The sequence below is a fragment of the Lactuca saligna genome, chromosome 2 (genome assembly GCF_052625555.1).
Source record: "Lactuca saligna cultivar CGN05327 chromosome 2, ASM5262555v1, whole genome shotgun sequence".
Taxonomy (NCBI): domain Eukaryota; kingdom Viridiplantae; phylum Streptophyta; class Magnoliopsida; order Asterales; family Asteraceae; genus Lactuca; species Lactuca saligna.
Genome location: NC_136418.1, coordinates 63,420,939 through 63,447,029, shown reverse-complemented (window position 1 = coordinate 63,447,029; position 26,091 = coordinate 63,420,939).

Sequence of the window (26,091 nt, the reverse complement as noted above, 5' to 3'; positions counted from 1 at the left end):
GTTTTCTATGGTTTTTATTAAGGTTTTGGTCCCATTAAGCCATGCAACTTTGCGTGTTATGACATCTTATTAGGGTCATATCTGAGTTTTGAAGTCAATGCCTTAACCATTAAGAACTTATTTCGGAGTTTTGGGCCCCTAACGAGTACTTTGGGCGTACGCAGGAAGTACGCTCAACGTAAAGAAGGTTTAATGCATTATCAACTTGTACATTATTCTTCGAGGGTGAGTATGTGGGGCGTACCATTCCAATACACGGGGTGTACTCCCTGTATGTCTTTTTGGGCCTTTTTAAGGTGTGGGCCTTGTTAGGCCATTGGAATTATGACTTTGGGCGATGGATAGATTAAGGATTTTCTTGGAAGTAGGTTCATGATGGTTTTGGGGGCTAATCGGGTTATTGGGCCATAACGAGATTTTGCTGCTATTGATTTGGGCTAAGTAAGAAAAGGGTAAAATGGCCTTTTACCCTTTAGGAAGTGGATGATGGAGTGGGCCTTAGATGTTGGTTACGGGGTTGACAATTGACTAAAATTTGTACTCATTGTTAGTTGGTGCGAGGTTATCCGCTTCAATGACCCGATCAGCCATTTGATTATCAGCGGATTGAGTTGAGTCTCCTCATAGAGTTTAGCGGGTCGAAGGCACCAATGTCATACCCATGTTTATATGTTAGGATGCTAGATGTTTGCATGAGTCTTGCATGTGTTATGTGATGGTATGCTTACCGGGCAAGGCCCGATGCCAGGCAGGTTCTGATGAGTATATTGTGTACTAGTTATCAGTATGTGTTTTTATGCTTACCGTGCAAGGCCCGATGTTGGGTGGGGATTGATGATAGTATGGCATGCTATTGTCTTTGTGATTATCAAATGTTTTTGTATGATTATATGTGTATCCGGTGGGGCCCAATGCTAGGCGGGCCTAATGACTAACAACAATGTATACCGACCGGGGTTCGATGTCGGGCGAGGACCGATGAAGGGCGGGGGACAAGTATATGGTTATTATGTATGGTATGTGGTATTTTGTGGAACTCACTAATCTTTGTGCTTACGGTTTTTATGGTTACAGTTTCAGGTACTTTCAGTTCGGAAGGGAAGGGGTCGGCTAGATCGCAGCGCATCCGCCCATGTTTCCGCATTATGATGATTTTGGGATTATACTTTGATAATTGTTTTTCTTAAAAATTACTTTTGAATATTTAAAAAAAGGTATTTAATGTTGACTTAAAGATAATTAATGTTTTAGTTAATGAAATATTTTCTTAAGACATTACAAGTTGATATTAGAGCCTTGGTTTAAGGGATTCAGGTACACTCTCAGGTATGTCTGAATTGAAACTGAGGAGTTGATAATATTTTGAAAGAAAATGAGTTTCTAAAAAGATTTTGAAAAAGTAATAAATTACAAAAAGAATTTTATAAAGACAAAAGGGGTGTGATGCGTGCAATCAACTGAGCTCAAGTAAGTGATTCCCAGAATACCCATACATGCTTGTTATGATTATATGTTATGAGAATTTCATGCTAGTTTAGGGATAAGGATCTACTCAGGATTTCATGCTAGGAGATATGCCTAATTGTTTGAGCTCTTAGAGTTACATGCTAGTATTGTTTTCAGATAATCGAATAGAATGGCTTGATTAGTTGGTATGCTGGTTAGATTTTCTGTGCCCAAATGCTACTTGCTTTGTGCTTTCTGGGACTCCTAGTAATGGGGGTTATCTACTAAGTGAATATGTTAAGGCACATGTTGAATAGGTTAAATAATCTCATAGTGATGGATTTGACCCTATTGCGCAACTCTTTTCTGGATCCAATCGTTGTAAGGATGAGTCTTTTACTCGAAGGATCACTTAAGCTTTGTTACATGTGATTGTATTGATGAGGTGGTTAATTGACACTATTGGGGTTCTTCGGAAGCTGATGGAAAGGTGAGGTCGGGAACCTAAGAGAGACTAGGGTGTGATGTAGTGATTTGTTTGTGCTCCGTAGTGAGTATCTGGGGTATCAGTTTAAGAAGGTGACTTAGAGGATTCAGGATGATTCTTGAGGAAAGTATGGATAGGTGTGAAAGGTAGTATTGGGCCCGAACTACTGAAAGCACATGATCCATACTCGAATTGAGGAGAGTCTTGGAGAATCTAGGAAACCCGTGGGATGTGTATTCTTGGGAATGTTCTGATTATTGGTATTGATTGTTTTGTCTCGGTGTGGTGATGAGAACATTAGGAGGAGGTTTTGGTTTTGGTTCAGGCTCAGGTACAGGTACTGAGCCGAATGATGAGCGGACGCAAGAGTTCATCTCATCAGAGATTACCCAGAGTATTTTGGAGCAGACTCCTGTGATCTTTGGTATGGTCAATGAGGGAATTTTGGATGAGCGCCTGGGTGCATTTCATACTGAGGTTATGGCTATTGTTGGAGCTTGCACTCTTTTCTTCTGAGAGTCCCGTGCTTGTGCAGCTCCAGAATTCCTTGGGGAGAAGGACCCCATTTCCAGTAGCATATGGTTAGAGAATATGGGTAACGCTTTTAGGACGAGTTTCTACTCCGAGGGGTCGAAGGTCAGATTTTCCTCCTGACTTCTAAAAGACAGAGCCTGAGATTGTTGGGAGGAGGTAAACTTTTCTTTGGGAGGTGAAGCCCTAGAGACGATGACTTGGGATGAGTTTGTGACCCGGTTCAGGGTCGGGTTTGCACTGGATTTTGAGGTGCAACAATTGGCGAGGGAGTTTCAGGACCTTCACCAGACAACTGAGACTGTGGTAGATATCACTACCAAGTTCAAGGAGAGAGATTTGTTGGTTCTGTAGTATGCATCGGACGATGAGAAGAAGAAGGTAAGGTATCATGACATGATTGTTGAATTAGATGTCTAAGCCCATAACTATTATTGGAATGTACTTAGCCCGAGAGTAGCATGGTCCATGTGGGTTGCATATCATCAGGACAATTTGTTAGGATGGACTCTTGAGAGAAGGTTATATATGATTTATTAATATATTATGAGTACCAATATATTAATATGAAATCATATGGTTTTAATTACTATTAATCAAGAATTAATTTAGAATTGATTTAGTGATCAAAAAGACACTAATCAAATCTATGGGGACTAATTATGTTAATTAGTTATATTCATGTGTGTTGGGCTTATGATCCATGTTTGACCAAGTTTATGTATGGATACATAAAGAGTTGGGCCACATGAACCATGGATCATAAGACCAATGGGTATGGATTTGGGTTATATCCATGACCCTAGAAATCCTACATATAAATACATACTTCATTGCCCAAAATGGACACGGGTGTATTCTTGGAGTTCATGGTGGTTTTGGGTGCATGGAGATTCTCTCTTAAGTTCCTCCTTTGTCCATGATGTGTTGTGATTCCACTTGAGGCTTCCACACTATTGGGGCTAAGTTCTTAAGGCTAGATACATCAAGACTTCAATCTTCACCATAAGGTATGTTATCCTAACTAGATTCTTGTGTGGTACATGACAATTGTATGCTAGTTATAGGTTTAATACCTTGGAAACACCATTGCATGTATAATTAGTGAAAACATAGATCCAAGGTATTTAGGGTTACATGAACACCTTAAGAGTGTTAGAATGCTCAAACCATTCAGTGGTATCAGAGCCTAGGGTTGTTTTAAATTATACTGGATGCAACACATTTTTCGAAGCCAAGAATCTGCCCAGACATGAAATTCGACGATTTCTGGCCAAAAACTCGACGAGTTCATGTGTTAAAGCATGAACTCGATGAGTTTCTTGATGAACTCAACGAGTTTGTCTCCTGGAATGCATATTTTCGAGTTTCTTGGCTGGAATTGGACTAGGAACATTACCATAAGCTGTTTTGAACCTATAAACATGTTTTTGATGTGGTAGTGATCATTCTAATCCAATTTAAAAGATAATTGTCAATAATTTCATGTTTTGTATTAGTTTAATGATTAGGCTAATTACATGAAAATTGTTTGATTTGAATTGTCTTGTTCATATGAGTTTAATCTAGATCATAGTTTTTTATTGACATGCTTGTTAGTTGAACTGGCGATCTTGATTGGTTTTAATGGATTCCATAACTTGTCCTCAAGTTATGGAAAACTAAAAGTTTTTTGTGTTAAGTCTCCATTAAAGCCATAGGCTACATAATTGAAGAGTCATTTTCTCATAAGTAGTTTTATGAACTCCATAACTTGTACTCAAGTTATGGATGCCTAAGAGTCTCTTCATTAAAAGTTTTAAAACTTATATTAAACTCATATGTTATGAAATTGAAGAGTTTTGAAAAGTTTCAAAAACTTTCCCTCAAGTTTTGGAATTTGCAAAGTTACCTCCCCATGTATAATTTAATTCTAAATTAAACCTTAGAATTTTAAAAGTTTAAAATTTAACTTTATACTATTATAATATTAAAAGTTAATGGTTATATATACGTATAAGATAAAGTCGATCTTACCGTTAGTAGACCTCATTCACGAAGCCAGTCTCTAAGGGGATATAAGGTTACTACCTATAAAATGGCAGTTTAATGGGTGTCCACTCTCACCCACCGCTTCCTTGACTGGTGGAGGGTCGTTAGCCGAACGGGTAGGAAAGGACTATAATTCTCCTTTCATTAAAAGTAAAATGATAAACCCTAAGTAACTAAACACTTATAAATTCCCAATCTTAGTTACTTAGGAAAATGTGAATTTGGTGCTAACCCATGAAATTACACTTTGCACCCTTGTTAAGTCATTAGTGGGGCGGGTTTGTTTAACCGACACACTAACATGGGACTGACAATATGTGGCAAAGAGTGACTTAAGTTTTATCATAGATCGGTGGAGCGTGTGTGGTTAACCGGCACATCAATCGGGTGATAATATTAAGGGTACCAAGTCAATTTGCATTGTTATTCACACCTTGTTTGTGATCCTCAACATCCCAGCCACAAACTTGAGAGGGCATAATCAAGATTTAAACATGCCATTGAAAGTTCAATGAATCTCAGAAGATTTAGGAGCTTCAATCCAAGTAAAACTTAATATTTTTTTTCATGGTGGAAATTGGTAAATTGTCATTTACCTACCTTCAAATATTTTGTAGCTTGGATTACGACATCCCTCTTCCAATTTATAAAATAGTTTGTTGGGTCCTAGCCTTGATATTTCATATTGTGTGTTATGTTAAGGACTTAAATCAACTGAAACTTGAATTTCTCCCTCATCCTTTTGGATAGAGCTTTCCTAAAGAAGATGATATCCCAAATGACAATCAAGGTGAAGCATCAATGCCTTTGTTGTGCATTAATAGGGCTGGACATCATACTTCACTTCCTCCATCTCCTCCATTAATTCTCCCTGACCCACAAGTTCAAGGTCACCCAATCCCTATTTGGCAAGAAAAGTCTATATGTGCTTACATCTTGGAGATTAAGTCACATATTGGCAAGGCGGGAGAATTGGGTGTCAAAGTCTTAAGGAAGTTGACTGTTAACTGGGTTCTTCCACTTCCCAAGTCATATAGTGAGTTCTTTAAGGACTGCTATGTGACAGACCATGACATGACCCTTAATGATCTTACATATTTGCTCGATGCTATTGAATCAGCAATCATTTGGAGCAATGGTAAAGCAAATTTGATTGGAAGATCTACTTCCCATTCTTCAATGGACATTGTTGAAAGTGCATAAAAGCTTTCTCTTCCCAATGGAAAGGGATCGGCCATGGTCAAGTCATTTGACCTAATGGTAAAGAGAAAGGCTAAGTCTGAGATAGCCTCGTGTACCATTTCCAAAGAGTCCATATGTTTCTATTTCCAAGATAAGGGACATTGGTTACGAAGCTTCCCAATTTACCTGAAAGATCATATGGATGGTAAAGTAAAAAAGTTTGACTCTACTTCAGGTAAAGTCCATTATCTAACTGTATGAAGTCTCTTTTGGAGATTCTTAATACATGATGTAATGTAATTACATTTTGATGTTTCGGAAGAATCAAAGGAAAAAAGGGGTATGGTGATTCTGATTGTGAAGATGGATTTCAATCGCATGGTTCGGTGATTAGAATTTTGAGTTGTAACTTAAAAGAGTTATGATAGATTGCTTAGGAATAGATAACAACATGTTTTTCATATGTATTTGCATTGTAAGGATAATTTTTTCCGCAAGTTTTAAAATAAAAGAAAAGTTTTGATTTTATTTATTTTAAGTATCCTTACAATGGCATTTGTGAAAAATTGTCGTTTATATGATTTCATTGATAGCAATATTGGAAAAAGGATTTGATTCTTTCATTTGTGGTAGTGTCATAATTTACCAAATAAGGAAAGATTTTCATCACCCATGTTTCAGTTGGATGGAAACTTGGAATCATGCAACTTGTATTGTATGATGAATGAGAATTTCCATCTTTTGTGAATTAAGACTAATTCCTTGTTCACATGTACATGTGAGTCAAGTGAAGGACTAAAGGACCGGGTACATTAGGATGTGCGCTGGTCAGGTCCACCACAAAAGCTAATAAGGTTATTCATTACAATTTACTAAAGTTTAGTAAATATGGTTATGCTTACAAGTTTAAGTGTAATTCTGAAACATTAGAAAGGTTTCAATGATTGGCAGAGTGAATAAGAAGAATCAAATTTAACAAAAAGATAAAAGTTTCTCTAATCTAAGAGATGGGAGAGTAATTGAGTATCTTGTTTTATAATTATCTAGGTGATTATAAAACCATATCAAAATTGATCCTCTAAAGACACCTTAGTGCATTTGCTTGGATAAGGAGAGGAATCATGAATTGTTGAAATGGTTAAATCAAAAGATAAATCATACTTAGTTGCAAAATCAAGTCTTAGAGTCATAATCTAAGATTGTAACTTGAGTGACATAATTTAAAAAAAAAGGTTTATAACACTTATCAAATGTAGAGTAACATGTTTCTTACTCTTGAAATTGGTAAGTTATGATGTTTTGGATAAAACAGAGACCAACTAAGACCAACTGAGAAATGTTTATCTTGATAAGAATCCACACTAACTCTTGAATATTTGTTTTGTCAAGGAATGGTTATTGACAAGATAATCTCATATGTCAAGATGACAGTGAGAGTCTTAAAGATCTTGGAAAAGTTTCAAGAACTAATTAAGAATAAAACCCATTATTTAATCGCTAGCACACAACTTGAGGTTTAAAACCCAATGTGTTGACATATTTTGTTTCTGTGCCCATTCCAGTTTAAGTTGACTATGCTTGTGACTTCTATAAGTTCTCAATTGTTTGCATAACAACCTGGAAGAAATGATAGGCACTTGTGCTGCTGGGTGGCAAGAAAATGAGATTGGGCAAGTTCAGTCTATATGAGTTTGGATTTGTCACTAACCTTGTCTTGTGATTATGGATATGACAAATTCACATGGATGCGAACACATACACCATAAAATCTAAGTGTCATAAGGTTTCTCTATGATTCACGAAAATGATGGTGAGGAAACTCTTTCATTAAGTAGATTTTAAGTAGATAGCAACTGTGATATTTGCATTCTCAAAGTCATTAGTGGAGCGCATGTGGTTAACCAGCACACTAACATGGACTTGTGAGAATGGCAAAAGGTCTAAACATTATGATTATGGAACTCCTCTTCATAATTGTTTTGACACACAGGTGAGCTATCTAAGGAAAGGTGTATGATTTTTATAAAGTCTTATCAAAGCATCTCGTATCAGAAAACTGAATTTTGGTAAGAAAGTCAATAAAGTATTGATTTCTAGAAGTCCAACTGATTTCTAGGGTACATGTAAAAGCTAGTGGGAGAATAAAGTGTTATGCTAGTTAAATTATAATTATCATGTTAGTGGGAGCATGACTATTATGTTATGTGTTGCAAGTTAGCAATGTTAATTATAGAAAACAACAGTTTCAATTCGCTTTGAAAAGTTGTTTTACTGTAATTAAAGGAGAGGATTTTATACTTCATTCCAATTCTACAAGCTTAGATTGAGATTTTAATCAACTTTAGTCAAAGATATATATGAATGTTATGTTGGAATAGTTCAACATAAGGGAATTTTATGCATGTTGCGTTCTCAAAATTCGATTATGATTACGGCATCCCTCTTCATAGTTCGAATTGTGAGAACATGGAAAATAAAAATATTTTAGCAAAAGAATGGTCAAGTACCACATCTTTATGTGAGACATCATGAATCGTGTCCCATATGCTTCGAGTGTAGGATCGATTACATGTGCTATAATATTCATCCATTCTAAATTTTCCAAATGCCTAGGGAATTAAGAGGGAAAAAGGAATAGAACTGGATATGAATAAAATGATTAAATAATTGTTGAGGACAATCTGAGGTTTACCAAAGATTGGTTGCTCATGGACAATTGGAAGTATAGTGTAAAATTTGTAAAGGACCATATTGACATATTTTGAAAAGAGGCAACTCTTGTTCAGAAGTGATAGTCAAAATGGTAATATGGAATTGTTTCCATAGGTGGAAGTTATTCTCTAAATCTGTGTAAGATTAGAAAACTTAATGTAAAGAAGGATGTTCAAAGGAATGTACTTTGAATATGAGATTTTGTTTCCATGGAATTAATCTCCATTGGAATAATTTGTAATGTTTGTTGCCAATTCTTTGTGACTTTTGTGCGTAGTCATTACAAGAGAATCATTGCATATAAGTTTAGAATCTAACAGATTACAGTAAATGGCAAGAGTTTGGTAATCTTACATTTACAAAAGGGATTGGGATTGTGAAATAGGCATCATTGGAGTCGTGTTCAATTGATCTATTTCACAAAAGAAAGGACCATTGGTAAACATAGTGTGCATGCTTGGAGCATGGCATGGCTATTGTTTTAATTCGAGTATTAAGTTGATAATTCGAAACATTACATGAATAATGAGTAATCAATATGGTGCTTAGATAAAAGGTGTTTTTTATTTACTCTTAAAGTGTTGGGGCCACATATGATTAGTATTATTCTTGTGTTTCACTTTGCATGTTTTGACTTCCCAAATAACTAGGTTATTCAAACCGCCCACAGTCAATCATACTTTGGAAGTAGGTATGGAGGTAAGACTGTCATGAATGCGTTTGTAGTTTGTCTAGGTGGCTAGACTTAGCTATAGTGTTCATGACTGCTTCTGGAATAAGATTTGAGTATTGGATTAAACCCACGCTCATTTGAATCACTTAATGGATTTTATCACGAGTGAATCATGAGACGATAATATATTATATTCTTCAAACCTAGAGATATGAGTTGTTGACTATGAGTTGGTTATACATTGGTTGTGCGAAAACGCATCAGTAACTTAATGTTATAAAACGTGCATTTGTGTATTATTCAACAAGTAGTTAGTACAAGCATATGAGTCAAAGTTTATCCATTCCTTTTACATCATAAGGATAAAAGCGATATATGTGGGCCCCTCGATGATTTAGTGATGACACCCATAAGTGCTTGGCCAAGCATGGACTGATTTGATTTGTTCAATTAGTCAGTTGTCATAAATCGAAAATCGGGAAACAACAAATGGACAGAGAGAATGATTATAATCCATGTCTCAGTCCATATGATATCTAGAATGGAGGAATATTTGATCACTTATCTAATGGACGCGTCATTGATTAGTTCAGAGTTCGACAGCGACTTTAAGAGCTATGATTGCTAGTCGGATCATGAAGTCGTACTTGCAATAATAGTTGTAGACTTATCCAAGTGGGAGACTGTTGGATTAGATGTCTAAGCCCATAACTATTATCGATATGTACTTGACCCGAGAGTAGCACGGTCCATTTAGGTTGCATATCACCAGGACAGTTTGTTGGGATGGACTCTTGAGAGAAGGTTATATATGATTTATTAATATATTATGAGTACTAATATATTAATATGAAATCATATGGTTTTAATTAGTATTGATCAAGAGTTAATTTAGAATTGATTTAGTGATCAAAAAGAGACTAATTAAATCTATGGGGACTAATTATGTTAATTAGTTATATTCATGTGTTTTGGGCTTATGATCCATGTTTGACCAAGTTTATGTATGGATACATAAAGAGTTGGGCCACATGAACCATGGATCATAACACCCATGGGTATGGATTTGGGTTATATCGATAACCCTAGAAATCCCACATATAAATACATACTTCATTGCCCAAAATGGAAACGAGTGTATTCTTGGAGTTCATGGTGGTTTTGGGTTCATGGAGATTCTCTCAAGTTCCTCCTTTGTCCATGATGTGTTGTGATTCCACTTAAGGCTTCCACACTATTGGGGCTAAGCTCTTAAGGCTAGATACATCAAGACTTCAATCTCCACCATAAGGTATGTTATCCTAACTAGATTCTTGTGTGGTATATGAAAATTGTATGGTAGTTATAGGTTTAATACCTTAGAAACACCATTGCATGTATAATTAGTGAAAACAGATATCCAAGGTATTTAGGGTTGCATGAACACCTTAGGAGTGTTAGAAGGCTCAAAACCCTTCAATGATGAGGGATGTCATCATGGATTTTGTGAGTTTGTCTGGGTGCAAGAACTTGAATGATATGAATGATAAAATCAGGAGCATGAGATTGATTTGGAGCACCTTGGGAAGAAGAAGTCAGAGTAGGCTCAAATTATAGTGGGCCAGGTGGAGAGGCCCAAGCCTTAGGATTCACGTTTGAGAGGCTATTAGGGTTGGGGTCGTTGTGCCAAGTGTGGGAGGACCTGTGAAGGAGGATGTCAGGATACAGGCTGTGGATGTTTCAGTTGTGGTCAGATGTGTCATTTTAGTAAGGGTTGCCCCCTTGGGTAGGTTCCTATGTGTTTGCACTATAAACAGGTGGGCCACAAGAAGGCCGACTATCCGATGTTGAGGGTGGAGTAGTGAGTGTACCTGCTCCCATTACTCTAAGTATCAATGATGGTCGTGAGAGTAGGGTAGCAGCCCCAGCAACGAGGAGTCGAGCATCATAGTGTCAGTCAGGGGAGGCCAGAGTTTCATCATATGATCTTGCGGATATGTTATCTTTTGCATTCTTCAGGCTTATTATCAATATTTATATTTTCATTGGGATCTTGTTTTGGTATGGGTAAGCATTATCTTTTGTTTAGTTATCTATTATTTGATGGGTTATATCACCAAGAATTGTTATATGCCTTTTTGCATGCCAAGAATTATTAGAGGCTTGTATCTTGCTGAGCGAGATTCAGTTGTTCGGTTGTTGTTTCGGTTCTTTAATGGGGTCCGTTCAGGGGTATTGTTTGGAAGATCTATGGTCGAATCAAAAGGAGTAGTTCATCAGCGGAGTCAGAGTTCAGAAGTGTTAACATTTGTTCCGGTAGGATCGGCAGCCATCTATGGAAGGAGCTTTGGGTCCAAATCACTACTGTCGTTAGGGAATGAGGGGTAGCAAGAAGATGAAGGTGGCAGTCACATGGGTTGTTTGGTCATTGGATATGCCAATGGAATTTCATAATCACAAAGGTTGAAGATGGTCAGAATGCATAGGTTCTTCTGGGAACTGGAAGTCGCAGTGAAGATTTGCCAGTTCCGGTCAAGGGTTATAGTCTTTTCCACCAACATAAGGACTTAAGGTTTTGGTGCGGTATCATGGGCAGTGATCAGGATTATCGAGCTTGTTGATATTTTATGGAGTATTCATTTGGATTTTAAGAGTTGTGCGATCATCAAGATTAGCTACTAATGGAAAGCTATCAATTGTAAGCTCAGGTTGTCAACAGTTTGAGTCATAAGTTTGTGAAATTGATTAGAAATCAATCAAATCTTGTGGATTGGAAGAGCGCAGTTAAATCCAAGTCGAGGAGAATATTTTGGTCTAAGGTATTGCACAAGAAATAATATTCTTGTTTCGTTGTACATTAATAGCGGCGCATGATAGGTATGTGGATGGACCCAAGTCGAGGTTGGTGTTAGAGCCTCTCTGCCTGTTCTTGTCTGATTAAGGCTTTGGGGTTCGAAGCATGACTCGAACACCTGATTGGGGTATAGTCGGATGCGGGATATGGTTGATATGTTAGAGGTGTGGTAAGACCATAGGCGGTGACCATGGTGGGATAGACGTGTCGTAAGACTGTAAGGTGGGCATTGAATTCACTAGGTTGGCAGATAGTATGGAAACGTTGTAAGACTGCGGGGTGGCCGTAGCATTCACCAGGATATCAGGCAGTTATGGGAATTGTTGTAAGTCTGCAATGAGATCATAACATTCACCAGATTGTGGTAGACCATCGTTGGGGTGGTCATTGGCATGAAAGAGGATTAGTCATGCCTAGGTTAAGGCGAATAGTATTGTCGGAGAATATCTCCCTATTATGAGAAGAGAACCATTAGAGTCTGAGGCGAGGTTAGGACTGTGTAGCTCTCGATGGGGTGAGACCCATGGGCATGGCCCTTTATTTGGTATAGATTGGGTGAAACCCTTGGGTGAGGCCCATATGATTATGGCAATGCAGGTGAGATATGATAGAGACCAGTGGGGTCAAGGAATTGGATTATGGTTTTAGTAGGATATTATGTTGCCAGGGAGTGGCATAGTGTGGTGCATAGGCTAGGGTAGCCTTATCAATTGGACTCTTAGGAACCTAGTAGCTGGACCAGGTGTGAGACTGGCAGTCTCAGCGGTGATTTGGGGATTTTTATATCCCGATTTAGTGAATGGCTGCCGTGAATAAGAAGATTTCGGGTGAAATGCAAGTACAAGTCCTTGGATCCCCGATTATGAGTTATGTACCGAGTTGGATTTTGGCTAAGAATCGCATTGGCAATCGTTAGTGTATATGTGCAAGATCCTTATTTCAGCAAATTATGGATTGAGGAACCTGTATGCCAAGAGCATCAGGGTTCAGGGTCAAAAGGATGTTTTCAGTTATGATAGAATAAGACTCTTGTGATTGTGTTTTGAATTGGTTCCACCTATGTGGAGGTTAGGCAAGTTATGGGGCTTTAGAATTATAAAAGTAAAAGTTTGGATCGATAGTTATAGGATCAATGATTGTTCAGTACTAGAAGGTTTTGTTTGGAATGTTGGTTCCCAGGAGGGTGGTAAGGAGTGATTTCGAGGACAGAATCTAAATTAACTGAGGGAGAGTTGTAACACCTTGTTCCGTATCATTTCCTAATGCGAGGTTGTAACCCGAATATCATTTATCATTAGGCTTAGGGCCTTTGGGGAAAGAGTGATTTAGACCCATATGGGTGTAGGTGATGTAATTTAGATGATCCAGGAGTTTGGTTTGTGTTTTTGAGCCAGGGGGTATATCGGTAAAGTGTCATTTTGGGATTTTATGAATATTGAATATTTCATTGGAAACATACTTATAACAGAGAAATTATGGCTTTTGGAAGTTTGGTGGTTATAGGGTTAAATCTAATACGCGGGGCATACATAAGTGTACATTGGACGTACTAGTGTTAAATCCAGTACGTGGGGTGTACATAGCTATACGCTGGGCATAATAAGCTGACACATTGCGAGTGTTGTTTGGTGTACGCCACTCGTACCATAATTATGCATGGCGTACTCCAATCAGACCCAAACCCTAATTTAGGGTCTTGTACCCTGTTTAAGCTCTTTAACTCACCATCGAACCCTATTATCTTTAGCCTCCACCGCTCTAAACCCTAGAAACGAAACACTAGCCCTTATTTGAGTTGTTTTTGAGCTTTTGGTGGTATTTCATGTTTTTTTGGTGTTCATGGAAGAAGAAGGAACTTCTTGGAGAAGTGTGGGATTGCTTGAAGATTTTGGATCTAGGCTTGTGGCATCTTGATCTACCTTTTGGCGGTATAAATTTTTATCTTTATGAGTTTAAAGAGTATTTTGGGTTCACTTTGGTCCTTAGATTTATCTTTGTGAGTATGTGCTACTCTATGAGCTTAGAATGTTCGATCTTGGACTTTGGGAGGTCCTTGTTCATAAAAATGTAATCTTGATGAATTATTCTACACCATGCATGCATTAGGGTGTTTTCTATGGATTTTATTAAGGTTTTGGTCCCATTAAGCCATGAAAAGGAGTAAAGTTGCCAACTTTGTGTGTTAAGACAGTCTCATTAAGGTCATATCTGAGTTTGGAAGTCATTGTCTTAACCATTAAGAACGTATTTCAAAGTTTTGGGCCCCTTATGAGTACGTTAGGCGTACGCAAGAAGTAAGCTCAGCATAATGAAGGTTTCATGCATTATCATCTTTTACATTATTCTTTGAGGGTGAGTACGTAGGGTGTACTATTCTAGTATGCGGGGCGTACTCCCATGTATGTCTTTTTTGTCCTTTTTAAGGTTTGGGCCTTGTTGGGCCATTAGACTTCTGAATTTAGGCCATGGATAGACTAAGGGTTTTCTTGGAAATAGGTTCATGATTTCTTGGGGCCTAATTAGGTTATTGGGCCATAGTGGTCTTTTGTTGCTATTGATTTGGGCTTTGCTTTTGGGCCAAGTAAGAAAAGGGTAAAATGGTCTTTTATCCTTTAGGAAATGGATGATGGAGTGGACCTTGGATGTTGTGTTACTGGGTTATTATTGACTAATATTTGTATTTATTGTTAGTTGGCATGAGGTTATCCGGTTCAGCAACTCGAGGAACCATTTGATTATCAACGGATAGAGGTGAGTCTCCTCACTGAGTTTAGCGGGTTGAAGGCACCAATGTCGGCCCATGGTTTATATGTTAGGATGCTAGTTGTTTGTGTGACTCTTTCATGTGTGATGTGATGGTATGCTTACCAAGCAAGGCCTGATGCAAGGCAGGGACTGATGAGTATATTGTATGCTAGTTATAAGTTTGTGCTTTTATGCTTATCGGGCAAGGCCCGATGTCGGGCAGGGCTCGATGAATGTATGGTATGCTATTTTCTTTGTAAGTATCGCATGTGTTTCTATGTCATAAGTTTATAGGATTATATGTGTACCAGTGTGACAATCCGTAATTTATTCCGTCACTGTAACCCGTTCCCGTTAATAAACCGTTCGTATTCCAATTTTTCCGTTATCTTTGGGTTAAATTAATTAAAATGGGGACTTTTTATTATGGACTCATGAGTGTCCAAACCCATTAGAAAAGCATTAAATACCCTCGTTATTTATTTGGAAAATTTTTATTTACAAATACGTCGTAATTACGGCAAATTAATCGGGTAGAATTTTTAAACCCCGTTTAACGTTGGTATCGGGTAGATTTCCACCGGATCTCAAACCCAACCCCTATATAAAGGTTGAGTGGTCATCCTTTGAAGACTTTAACCCACCTCACAACTTTCTCTCTCTACTATCTCTATCTCTCTCTCTCTCTCTCTAAAACTTGAAATTGAGCCAAAAACACCCCTTTCCAGCTTCAATTTGGTAAGTAATCTATCCTAGCATGTTTCTAAGCTTGTTTAACATGCAAATCTATGTTTAAACTACCCAAAACCATCAAGAACAAGTGTTTACAGTTTGGGAACACCTCCCAAAATCATAAACTCCCTTAAAGGGGTTTTGAAGCCCCCAAAACCCTTCCAAGTCCCTTCTAATGCTTAGATATGGCTTAAGGACTTGCATATTCGAGATTTGAACACCAAAATCATGAGTTTACTGTCTAAGAACATTCTTAAACCATAAACACATCTTCATGGACCTTAAACACCTTTTAAGGTGTTAAAATGCCCCTTAAACCCCTCCAAAGGCTTCCATGAGTGCCTAGAACCTTGTACTCCTTCATTTGATGCACCAAAACATATAGAAATGTGCCACACTTGATTTTACGGTTTGGGAAGGTCTCCCAAAACCGTAAACACCTTCAATGGGGTGTTTAAGTGCCCTAAACACCTTGTGTGACTTAGATTTGGGTCTAGAACCTTGTATGCTTAACCAACAACCACCAAAACACATGATTCATGGACAAACATGAGTTTAAGGTCGTAAACTCATGTGTTTATGGTATTAAACTCCCCAAGTGCCATTCAAGAACTGTAAACTTCTTTTCCAAGGTCAATTCAAGTCTCGGTCACTTCCTAAGCCATGGAATCAACCCTAGAACCTTCCTTTGTGCATTGTAAGGCCTTTAAAAATCCAAAAGCACACCACCCATGAGTTTACAGCTGTAAACTCATGGGGACATGGTCTTTGGACCGTAAACACCTCTAAGGGATTACTCTTGAAGAGTAAACTCCTTATCTAGGCCCTACACACCCTTAGATGCTACCCGGGTGACTCCTAACACTTGAAATAAAGTGTTTTCGCGTCTCGGAGTGTATTGTCTTACTTATTTGGTATTTCAAAGTATAATTAGATATAGTTATGTATCTCTTCATATTACATAGGAACCTCGAGTGTATTCAAACCCCGAACTGACACTTAGCATCCAACCGACACGTTTCTCGTCTGGTGAGTTCATACCCCTACGTTTTTCCATGTTTTCAATGTTTTTAGGGGGGGGGGGGGATACAAGCAAAAGCACAAGGAAATCTTGTATTCAAACTTATTATTTCATTTTGAAATATTTCATACTTCATATACTTTAACACTGGAAGCCATTTTAACCAACTGTTTCACTTGCAGAGTTAGTTTTCAAACTAATTGCAAACCTGATTATACAGTGTTATGTTGTATATTTCTCCAATGATTTTCCACTTCATTATGTTAAAATCATTAACCTAGAATATTAGAACACGTCCTCGGTAACACTCCACAGAGATACACGAGTGGAGGACCCCCGTTGTAACCAGAATCACAAACAGGATTTTCCGCATTATTACTTGTAAACTTGTTAATCTTAATAATTGGAGACACGTCCTCGGAAACACTCCACAGAGATACGCGAGTGGAGGACCGCCCCCGTAACCAAAATCTCTTGGAGGGAGAGTGTGACTTGAGTGTATAGATCTATACGGGATTGAAAACCTCACACCTGGCTGCTAGCAACAGTCGAACCGAAAGGTTCAAGGGTGACGAAAGTCATAAAATGATAATGGACTACTTATTGCCATATATAGTCTATCGTAAGGTTATGGAACTCGTAATTTAGATAACATATATTTACTTGTTAGTAATAATGGATCTAGTAACCTAATAACCTTATGAACTAGTTTACTTTTCACACAATAGTTTTATATATGTGTTAAAACTAACATACATTTCAAGGATAACCAGGTTTTCAGGAAACATCACACGAACATTTTAAGTATGGTAGATACTTGCACATTACAATCAGAACTGATAACCGATTACATACTTTTAAGGAAAATAAGGGTTTTTCCTGGGATAACAAACTGTACATAACCGGATTGTATAACAAAAGGATAAACAAACTTTACATATAAGAAAATATGGGATTTTCTTGGATAACCACTCTTTCAGAAACCAAAGGAAACTTGTTCATTTTCAGAAAGCAAACCTCTTATGAACTCACCAGCCCGCGATCTTTTGGAGAAGACGGAGCGTATAGAAGTCACGTCTCTACTTTTGTTCAAACTATTGTATAGATAAAACATGTATTACTTTACTTTCAAAAAAATGTAAATATTCCTATGTAATGTAATGTTTTGTGTTTTCTATGCTTGCTATGTACATTGGTTGTGATACTTTACATGATGTCATCTACCCCGGGACGTTTCCGCCATTGGTTTCGGGGTGTGACAGATTGGTATCAGAGCCCTTGTTTATAGTGAACTAGTATACCAAACCTTACATGGTATAAGACTATAAACACTAAGGGGCCGAAGTGCTCTAAACTAAAAGTATACTTTAAAATATAAGTATTTTTCAAAAGTATACAAGTATACCTAACCGCCAGAATCCGTAACTACGAGTAGAACAAAACATAAGTAAATGGGTGTTGTACACTGCGGTTAAACCTGGGCAGTTATATAGTCGTGTCTAGGGTCAATATAGCCTGATCAACTATATTCATTCGAGACACGACCAACACGTGCCTAGGAGTGACTGTGGTATGCAGCATGCCTAAAACTTACCTAAGATCCAAACAATGATTCATCGTTACAGCGAAACATAAAATACTATGGGAGTATTTTAGCCAAATTCGATTACATGTAGAAATTCATTTAGAGTATTACCACTCACTCTTTCCTTAGCGATAGTTTATCTGCTTTGATAACTCTTTCCTGTTTTATCGCTTACTAGAACTTTATACCTGTCATAATCAGATATCTCTTGTTTCATATCTCTTGATTCAATTCAGAGTACTTATGATCCTTTCTTTCTTGGCTATTATAGATCAATATTCCTCCCAAGAAAAGACCCAAATCAAAGAACAACAATCCTCCTCCACCACCACCTCCCTCTCCATTTGATCCCGCCATGTTCCAAGCAGTTGTTACTGCTGTTGTGGCTGCTGCCATGTCACAAATGAACCCTGGTGGTTCAGGTGGGCCAGGAGGTGGGACTCAGCCTCAAAACCAGGAAAGTAGCCAGGGACACCGGAAGGATTGTTCCTACAAAGACTTTATGAACGTGAAACCCACGCCCTTCAATGGCACTGGAGGTGTCATTACCCTAACCTGATGGTTCGAGAAAATCGAATCTATTTTCGAAATTTGTGCTTGTTCAGAATCCGATAAGGTGAAATTCGCCATTTGCACCTTCACCGACAAAGCCCTGACTTGGTGGAATGGCCAAGTCAAATCCTTAACTTTACCTGTAGCCAATGCTATGGGTTAGGAGGTCCTGAAGGTGCTTCTGCTTGCTGAGTACTGCCCTTGGGGCGAAATGCAGAAGTTGGAACACGAACTCTAGAACCTAAAGATGAAGGGTTCAGATATCGCCGCTTACACCTCTAGATTCGATGATTTGGCACTCCTCTGTCCGGGAATGGTTACCCCGGAGAGTAAAAAGATTGAGAGATTTATCTGGGGGATGACCCAGCCAACCAAGCGAAACGTTTTGGCTGCGAAGCCAGACACATATGACAGCACCAAATGCCTGGCGCAGACTTTGATTAACCATGGTGATGACCTTGTAGAAGCGCCCACCACTCCAGAACCGACAAAGAGGAGTGGTGAGAAAATGAAATTTTAGAAGAAGAATAAGGTTCAGTCTTCCTAAGAGTCTTCAAAGAAACAGCAAACTGTGGCAATCCACGTTGCTACTATCCCTGCTGTTGTTTCTGCCATTGGATCCACAGCCCAAACACCTACCAGTAGGTATGATGGTACCCTCCCTCTCTGTGACAAGTGTAAATTCCACCATAACCTCGGCCCCTACCGTGATATGTCATGCTCCAACTGCGGTAAAAAAGGGCATACGGTTCGATTCTGCAAAGCCCCAACTCAATCAACAAATCAATCTTCCGGAGCAAGTGTCAGTCAGGCCTGCTATGGATAGGGGGAAGTAGGGAATTTCAAGAAGAACTGCCCCAAGGCAGTAACGGCGGGTAACATTGGGAGAGTCCTAGCTATGGGACGAGAGGAGGTAGTCGCCGATCCCACCGTTGTCTCGGGTACGTTCCTTCTTGACAACTCTTATGCTAGTATCCTTTTCAATTCTGGTGCTGAAAAAAGCTTTGTTAGCCATTAATTCAAACATTTACTTAAACATAATCCCCAACCATTAACCAAAACATTTACCATCGAGATGGCTAATGGTGAGAAAGAAAATGCTAACAACATATTCATAGACTGTACCCTTACCCTGAACGATCATTCTTTCCCCATCGACCTAATGCCAGTTTCCATCAAGAGCTTTGATGTTATCATTGGCATGGATTGGTTGAGTCCCAATCATGCTAATATTCTTTGTTACAAAAAAGCCATCCGTCTCAATCTCCCCTCCGGTCAAACTCTCATGATCTATGACGATACACTCAGTTCCAATCTTCTTATCATTTCCTGCATCAAAGCTCAAAAGCTTCTGCGAAAGGAATGTCACGCATTCTTATCTCATGTAATCGACGAGAAACAGGAAGTTAAAGATCTCGAGAGCATCCCCGAAGTCTGCATCTTTCCCGATGTCCTTCCTAAAGAGCTTCTGGGAATTCCTCCCAAACGTCAAGTCGAGTTTCGCATCGACCTAATTCCTGGAGCTAATCCTGTAGCCAAGTCTCCATATCGCTTAGCTCCAGCAGAAATGCAGGAGTTATCCAGTCAGCTCAATGAGCTACTTGACAAAGGGTTCATCAGACCGAGTTCCTCACCTTGGGGAGCCCTGATGTTATTTGTAAAGAAGAAACATGGATCCTTACGGATGTGCATAGACTACTGTGAGCTGAACAAACTGACAGTCAAAAACTGTTATCCTCTTCCTCGAATAGGCGACCTCTTCGATTAACTTCAGGGAGCCAGTTACTTCTCAAAGATAGACCTCAGATCAGGATACCATCAGCTTCGAGTTCACGAGAATAATGTTTCCAAGATAATATTCAGGACTCGATATGGACACTACGAGTTCGTAGTGATGCCCTTTGGTCTAACCAATGCACCAACAGTGTTCATGGACCTAATGAACCGGGTGTGTTTTCCTTTCCTGGATAAGTTCGTTATTGTGTTCATTGACGACATACTTGTCTATTCCCGAAGCGAAGAAGATCACAAACAACACTTGAGGTTAGTGTTGGAAACTCTTAGATCAGAGAAACTGTACGCGAAATTCTCCAAGTGTGAATTCTGGATTCGGAAGGTAGCTTTCCTTGGTCACGTGGTAAGTGAGGAGGGTATACACGTGGACCCATCCAAGATCAAGGCGATAGAGAATTGGTCGGCACCGAAGACACCCACAGAAAGACATCAATTCTTGGGTTTCGCTGGCTACTATCGCAAGTTCATCTAGAATTTTTCCAGAATCTCCAAACCCCTAACTACTCTGACACAGAAAGGTGTACCCTTTTGTTAGAGTGAAAAGTAAGAAACCAGATTCCAAACATTGAAACGATCCCTGTGCAACACGCCTATTCTGTCCCTGCCCGAAGGAACAGAGGATTTCGTTGTCTTCTGCGATGCGTCTAATCAGGGTTTAGGTTGTGAGCTTATGCAGAGAGGAAAAGTTATTGCTTATGCCTTCAGACAGCTTAAGGCGCATGAAGTTAACTACACAACTCACGACTTGGAGTTAGGAGTAGTGGTCTTCACACTGAAGATTTGGAGACATTACCTCTACGGAACTAAGTGCACAATCTTCACCGACCATAAAAGCCTGCAGCACATCTTCAATCAGAAAGACTTAAACATGAGGCAACGACGATGGGTAGAGTTGCTCAGTGACTACAAGTGCGAAATCCGCTACCATCCCGGCAAGGCCAATATGGTAGCAGATGCTCTTAGCCAAAAGGAGAGTTCAATCCGCAAGGCGAATACATTGACAATGACCATCCATTCCCACTTATCCGTACAGATCCGAGAAGCCCAGTTGGAAGCCCTAAAACCAGAAAACATGTCGAACGAAGCCTTGAGAAGAATGGATAAGAAACTTGAGATCATAAGTGACGGAGTCTATTGTTTCATGGATAGAATCTGGACCGCAAATTTCGGAGGTTTCAGAGACGTTGTCATGACCGAAGCTCACAAGACCAAATACTCTGTTCACCCAGGTTCGAAGAAGATGTACCTGGATCTCAAGAAACAATACTAGTGGCTAAACATGAAAGCCGAAATTGCAACCTTCGTGGGCAAGTGTCTGACTTGCGCCAAGGTAAAGGTCGAGTATCAGAAGCCCTCGGGTCTACTCCAGCAGCCCGAGTTACCTGATTGGAAATGGGAGATGATTACCATGGATTTCATCACCAAGTTACCCAGATCTCCGAGTGGGTACGATACCATTTGGGTAATTGTCGATCGTCTAACAAAATCCGCTCACTTCCTTCTGATTAAGGAATCATTCAAGATGGAAAGACTTACACAAACCTACATCCAAGAGATAGTTCGACTACACGGTGTGCCTGTGTCCATTATCTCCGATTGAGATAGAAGGTTTACCTCAAGGTTCTGGCAGTCCCTTCAGAAAGCTCTTGGAACCAAGTTGGACATGAGTACAGATTATCATCCTTTGACTGACGGACATAGTGAAAGAACTATCCAAACTCTGGAAGACAGGCTAAGAGCATGTATCATTGATTTCGGAAAGTCGTGGGACACCCATTTACCCTTGATCGAGTTCTCGTATAACAACAACTACCACACCAATATCAAGGCTGCCCCGTTCGAAGCCCTCTACGGTCGTAAGTGCAGATCCCCTCTGTGCTGGACTGAGGTAGGGGACACGCATCTAGCTAAGAGTCGAGTCCTTGACAGTGCTCTCACTGGTCCTGAAATCAACCGCGAAACCACTGAGAAAATCATCTAGATACGAGAATGACTGAATGCTTCACGAGACAGACATAAGAGTTACGCTGACAAACGACGAAAACCATTAGAATTCCAGGTTGGAGATCATGTCCTATTGAAGGTCTCACCCTGGAAAGGCATGAAACGCTTTGGAAGGCGCAGAAAACTTAACCCGAGGTACATAGGACCTTTCGAAATCCTCGCTAGGATCGTTCCGTAGCCTATAAACTCCGACTAGCTCAAGAACTTAGCAACATCCATCCAATCTTCCACGTCTCAAATCTTAAAAAGTGTCTATTCGATGAAACCCTCGTGATCCCTCTTGATGAGATCGAGATCAACGAAAACTTGAACTTTGTGGACGAACCCATCGAAATCATGGATCGAGACATCAAATGTACAAAACAAAGTTTTCAAATCTCGACTAAGTGACCTTAATTCCAAATTACATATAGCCTTAGTGTAAAAGTGTTTAACATGTCTTAGAGTGTTTTAACTTTGTTTATTAGTTGTTTAAATACTAATTGAGTATATACATATATCCTTATATGTTATTAGGATCTTTGTGCGTGTCTAAGTCTTCACTTGACACCAAGCACTTATCCGACACTTCCTTCCGATCCACTTACCACAGGTGAGTTCATACCCCTTAACTAATGTTTTAAATGTTTTTAAATGTTTTATGGGGGGGGGGGGGGATACAAGTAGAATAATGCTAATTATTGTATCAATCACATGTGATTAATAAGTAGAATTATGCTAGTTATTATATCAATCACATGTGATTAATATGCAGCATTCAAATGATTCACTTCACTTTAACCATTCTTACCAAACAGGTTCCTCAAATGATTTTCTTAAATGTTTTATATGTTTAAAAATCCTTATTAAACGGTTCATTACACAGTGTATGATCCTATTTCAAACTATTTTACTCCGATGTGTTTTACTCCAAGCTGTTATCAAAATGTTTTACTTCAAACTGCTTTTACTTCAAACTGTCTTACTTCAAACTGTTTTTACTTCAAATTGTTTTATAGATTGACATCAAGTCGATCTTTTCTTAAGATAATAATTATGTTCAAAAGTTTTACAAAACTTACTTTATGCTTTTATATTATAAATTGCATACCAGTTATATGTAATCTAAACAAGATAGACCATCGAATAAGTGACCTTAATTCCAAATTCACACAGAATAGGGGTAAGGCAAAATTTTCACAGATTCTAAGTCTATAACATCCTAATTACATATAGCCTTAGTGTATCCACTTAGCAACTATCAACTTAGTAATGAAGATCCCGTTTTAATTCTCAAATATAAAGTACTTATAGTAACACCAAATACTCCTATAGTATTTTAAGTTTAATGTTATGTTCTATTGTTCTCATTGTGGTAAGGTTGGTAAGATTTTAGCATTGTTGCAATCACACAATTAAACTTAGGCACATGCTAGTCAACTCTTGGATAATATACGTGATCAGGCTATATCTTCCCAGTTTTGATCATATGTCTCTAAGCCCACTTGTGTTGCCCAACAATCGTAATTCTTTTGTATTGTCCTAGTGACACTGATTTTAGTATGAATGCAGCACGTATACTTACTTAAATATTTTATTATCTAAAGTATAAACTCTGGGTCAGAGTATTTTTAATCCCTTATGTATTTATAGTTAGTATATCTTTTATGGGTTGATATACTTAATTCACTATAAACAATGCTCTGGTACCAATCTGTCACACCCCAAAACCGAGAACGGCGGAAACGTTCTGGGGCGGAGGACGTCATGTACAGTATCACAACAATGAAAAGTAGTAAACAAGCAACAACATCATCCATTGCATTAATAATAGAATTGTTATACAAGTGTGTTCTGTCAAATTTTGATAAACACTAAAGCATAAATCAAAATGAAAGATGAATCTTCAACGAGCTCCATCTTCCCTAGTCCTTGCATCGGTACCTGTCTATGATGACCTGAGGATACAAGAAATTTTGGAAGCGAGTATCAGCTTTAAAGCTGGTGAGATCATAAGTATTTAGTGTCTTAATTTGTACGTAAGTATTTGTATGTAAGAATTTGTATATGAACTGTAAGTATGAAGAGGTTTGTAAAACAACTGTAAACGTTTGAAAAACCCTAGAAATCCCTATGATTCCTATTAGTAATAAAAGGAGTCTTCTACCAAGACTTAATTGTTCTCATGTAGTCTTCTACCAAGACCAAACTGTTTTGAATGTAGTCTTCTACCAAGACCTAACTATTCTGAATGTAGTCTTCTACGAAGACCTAACTGTTCTGAATGCAGTCTTCTACCAAGACCTAACTATTCTGAATATAGTCTTCTACCAAGACCTAACTGTAATAGTATCACCCTTTGGTACTAGGGCAAATAACAATGTTAACTGAAGACATCCATAGATGTACATTTACCTCTGTTGCTAACAGCTGGGTATAGGAATAGTTAGTCCCCAAAAGTATACCTGTAATGGTATCAACCGTTGACATCCGTGGATGTGCTTTTACCTCTGTAGCTAACAGATATTCTAGGAATGGTCAGTCCCGCAATGTATCCTTGGGTACTAGGATATTAAATCCAATCTATCTCGTCGATTATGTGATTGAATTGTTGGGTTATGAGCATTCTAACACTCCTAAGTGTACATGCAACCCTAAATACCTTGGATCTATGTTTTCTCTATTATACATGCAAATATGAATATCCAAGGTATTATCCTAAATTAGCATACAAAACTATCAATATAACAAGATAGAATACATACCTCTTTGATGGTGCTTGTCTTCATGAAGCTTGAGTGCCTAGTGCCCCAAGTGTGACACCTCAAATGGTTCACAATCATCAAAACACTTAGAATAGCTTGAAAGAATTCTACACTTCATGAAATCGGCTAGCCCTTTCTTATTCTCACTAGTGGCCGATTTTTCCTCAAGAATAAGATGCTTATATAGTTATACAATTAGGGTAAACCCTAATTGTCATGACTTTCCATTTCCATGGATCCATGGGTTCAAATACACCATGGAGCATCCATGGAGCATCATATGGGTTTTGGCCCAACTAGATAATCCATGGAGCATTAGCCCACTATACAAGTATGGATGATTTACACAATCAACCCATATGTTTAATTAGTCTTCTTTTGATCACTCAATTAATCCTAGATTAATTCTTGATCAATACTAATTAAATAATCTCATTATTCTTATTATTAATATACTAGAACTTATAATATATTAATAACCATAAGTGTCTTATTTCTCTCATTTAGTCTATCCAAGTGCATGATGGTATGCAACCCAAATGGACCATGCCGGGTCGGGTCAAGTCTTACCAATTATAGTTATGGACTTAGACATTAATCCAACAGTCTCCCACTTGGATAAGTCTAAAACTATTATTGTGTATGACTTCAGGAACCAACTGGCAATCGTAGCTCTCAAAAGCTTCTGTCGAACTCTGACATTGTAGATGAACTCTGATCTTGTCAATGACTTGTCCATTAGATAAGGGATCATATATTCCTCCATTCTAGATATCATATGGACTGAGACATGGATTATAATCATTCTCTCTGTCCATTTTTTGTTTCCCGATTTCCGATTTATGACGACCGACTAATTGAACAAATCAAATCAGTCCTGGCCCGGCCGAGCACTTCCATTTGTCATCATCAAATCATCGAGGGGCCCACAGATATCGCTTTTATCCCGAAGGTAAAAGGAATGGATAAACTTCGACTCATATGGCTTGTTCTACTACTTGTTGAATCATACACAAAGG